This window comes from Salvia hispanica, chromosome 2 (assembly GCF_029641045.1).
Source record: "Salvia hispanica isolate PSC_SH4W2 chromosome 2, Shi_PSC_v1, whole genome shotgun sequence".
In the NCBI taxonomy this organism is placed as follows: domain Eukaryota; kingdom Viridiplantae; phylum Streptophyta; class Magnoliopsida; order Lamiales; family Lamiaceae; genus Salvia; species Salvia hispanica.
This window is the reverse complement of record NC_142693.1, coordinates 44,938,111-44,941,828: the sequence shown is the minus strand read 5'-3', so window position 1 is coordinate 44,941,828 and position 3,718 is coordinate 44,938,111.

The following is a 3,718-nucleotide window of genomic DNA, read 5'->3' as shown; positions in this document are numbered from 1 at the left end:
ATCAAATAGGTTAAGTTGTTCATACAGTACAGTTAACAAATTCATAAAACACAGCTAACTTCATTCTATGAATTTACTACTTCATAACAACTTATCACTTCATTTACCTTTTGGTGGAGGGATTTGACTTGCAATATTTGCTTCCGACCGACCAGTAGAGAAACTTTCCTCAGGATTTGCTTTCTCGACCAGTTGTGATTTGTCCATCGGCCTATGAGTATATTTGAAGCTTATGTTGACCTTCCTTGGCTCTACTTGATAAACTTATAAGACAAAAATCATAAACCAGTTTACAAATAGATGAAGTAAATTAAACTTTTGAACTACGCAAAGCTTCAAAACAGTGTATTACCTGATGTAGTAGAGTTGAGTGTTAGAGTCATTTTTGAATCGTCATCGGATTTGAACTCGTTGGCTGTAGATGTTGAACTCGGCGACTCGAGATGCTGAATCGTTGGTACAATCGATTTCAACTGTCATGAAGATGTTGAATCGATTACTGAGATGAAGTTGTTGAATCGATTTCAGTTGATGATGAATCGATTGGAGTGAGATGAATCGATTTGGAGATTTGGAGATTTGGAGATTTGGAGAAGAAGAAGTAGCGCAGGAGCAGAGGCGGGAATATGAAATGAGTAAAATTTTTAGGATGGGTTTAACCCTAAATTTTTTATCTCCAATGCGAAAGGACCTAAATACCCCCGCGTTGAAGTAAATTATTTATATAATGAACTACGAAAAATAACCCTTAATGATCTAATCTCATCCATCAAATTTAAGATCTAAGGGCCCAAATTTGGTCTCTAGTTCGGTCTTTAAGAGTGGATTTGTGAATAATGGGACTCTATATATATATATATATATATATATATATATATATATATTACAACAGACTAATCTAGAAAAGGACACATAACCAATATGGATACTTATTCTACAACACTCCTCCTTGGAGTATATATATCGATCATGTTCAGCTTGGTACAAAGTCTTGAGAAACGTTTCACAGCAATGGTTTTGTGAGATATTAACAATCTGGTTGGACGCGAAAGAAATGAGTAGTAATAGTCTTATTCAAAATACACTCTTGAATGAAATGACAATTAACTTCAATATGTTTAGTCCTTTCATAGAAAATTGGATTATTTGCAATGTAGATAAACAACTTGATTATCACAATGCATAGGGTACAACTTCAATGAAAGTGAACCATTGTAGATTCTTAACTCTGGTCATCTCATTTGCATAATGAGCCACAACTCTATACTCGGTTTCGAAAGATGATCACACAACAATATGTAGTTTCTTACTTCGTCAGTTTTCTTCCATGTAGTAGGTGCAATATCCAGAAGTATATTTTGTATCAGAATTAGATTATCTGCAATGTAGTAAACAACTTGGTTATCACAATGCATAGGGTACAAGTTCAATAAAAGTGAACCCTCTTAACTCTGGTCATCTCAGTAGCATAATGATACAACTCTATACTCGGTCTCGAAAGAACAACATAAAGTAGTTTCTTACTTCGTCTATATTCTTCCATGTGGTAGATGCAATATCTAGAAGTAGACTTTCTATCATAATTAGATAAGTTTTCCAACTAAACGTCTAGACTTAGCTTTATCCTCCGGCTCTCCAATATTATCCCAAACACTTCGGTCAACCTTCGTAGGAGTAACAACATGCTTTGCTCCAAGTAATCCTACTTCTTTCAGCATACTTTTGTTGAGATAGAGAAACAAACTCCAGATATGTTGTGTGCAATTTCAATTCTTAATAAACACTCCCTCCATTCCTTGTTAATTGAGACACTTTTTTATTTCGGGAAGTTCCAAGATAATTGAATCGTTTCTATTTTTGGTAAAAAAAAAGTACTCTCTCCGTTCCATGTTAATAGAGTCATTTTTCTACCGTGGGAAGTTCCAAGAAAATTGAGCCATTTCTATTTTTGGCAAAAAGTAACTTTCAGTTTTACTTTATTTATTCTCTTTTCACCACTATTACTTTATCCTCTCTTACTATATTCACCATCCATTCAAAATACTATTCTTAACCTCCGTGTCAAAAAGAAATGTCTCAGTTAACAAGGAACGGAGGGAGTAATACTTTCTTCTACTTTATTCTCTCTTCATCTCTCTCTTACTTTGTTCTCCCACCAATTAACATACTAAACATCTATTTTTTAATCTTCGTGCTGAAAAGAAGTGCCTCGGTTAACAAGGAACACAAGGAATACTAAGGATGCTGAAATCCTTGATAACAAAATGTGGCTGCAAGAATTTCTTAATCTCCTCAATTCCACAAACATCACTTCCATACATGAGTATATCAACAATATATACAAAGAGAATGACAATACCTTACGCTTGATGTCGCACAAAAAACGAATGTCAGACTTGGTAATGCATAAATCTCAAAAACTAAAAGTTCCAAGAACACTGCTAAAAAACTTAAAGTTCGAAGAACACTGCTGAACTTATCAAACCACACCTTCGGACTTTGTTTAACACCATAAATTGTCTTTTTGAGACAACAAACCTTATTAGCATCCCCTGATAAACCTACCCTGAAAGGTTGCTCCATAAAAATTACCATATATGAAAGCATTCTTTACATCAAGCTGAGGAAGATTGACAACTAAAGAAACACGATTCAGACCGAGTTCATGTTCTACGAGCCGTGAATGAAAATATCTCAAAGTAGTGAATATCATAAGTTTGTGAGTACCCTTTGGCCAAGAGATAATGTTTGGACAAGTAAAGGAGTAGGAACGAACTGGTTGATTAGTTTAGTTTGACAATAAGTAGTTAATGAAGAATTTGGCGCAGTAGACGTCATGTTGGCCCATCAGGTTTGCCAAACTTCTCCCAACACTTATCAGACTCATGATTCGAACGACCTAAATAATCACAATGTCATCATGAAACCCATGGTCTCGACCTCGGCCAGGGACACATCCACCATACAAACCCCGACCGCGAGTAGACATGGCTGAATTATCAAAAAAGAGAAAAAAAAATATAGCATGGAGCAAACCCTAAGCAGATCAACATGAGTTGTAGAACGGGCAGCAGAATTGACCAAGAGTGACATGAGTAAAATTAGAGACGGATTTGAATCCGCTCTGATACCATGTAGAACAATAAAATATAGATACATGTGGAAAAGTATAGAAACATATTAGAGAAAAGTAGTAGGTATCTTAATTACTTTACAAAGAACTTATACGTACAAAAGACTAAGCTGGACTAGGACACATAACTATGTGGGATATAGTCTACAACAGTCTCTACTTAGAATTTTCTTTTATAAAAGAAAATTAGCAAAAGTGCTTTCTATTTTAGAAACCGAAGAGGCTGTAAGTTGGGTGCTTAAAAAGGTTTATATTCACCTTTACATAGTTTGAAAAATAGTTCTCATCATTTGAAGGGATCATATGAACACATAGGTTGAAAACTCCTAGGACTTTTACAAATAATAGAACTCTACGCTGAGATCAAATTGGTATTAAATCATATAAGTGAATGAGGGTTGCCAAATTCAATATAGAACTTCTCTTTCAGTGAATTCTGGATCACTTTGCTTGTGTGAAATGACTACTTATATGTTATGCACAATCTCCTGTTGGTAGACTTGGCTTCCCACCCTATTTCTTTGAAATTTCTAACAGCATGGAGACGAGGGGCGCTTGTCTGAAAAGTTTTGCCAGGCAGTGGAA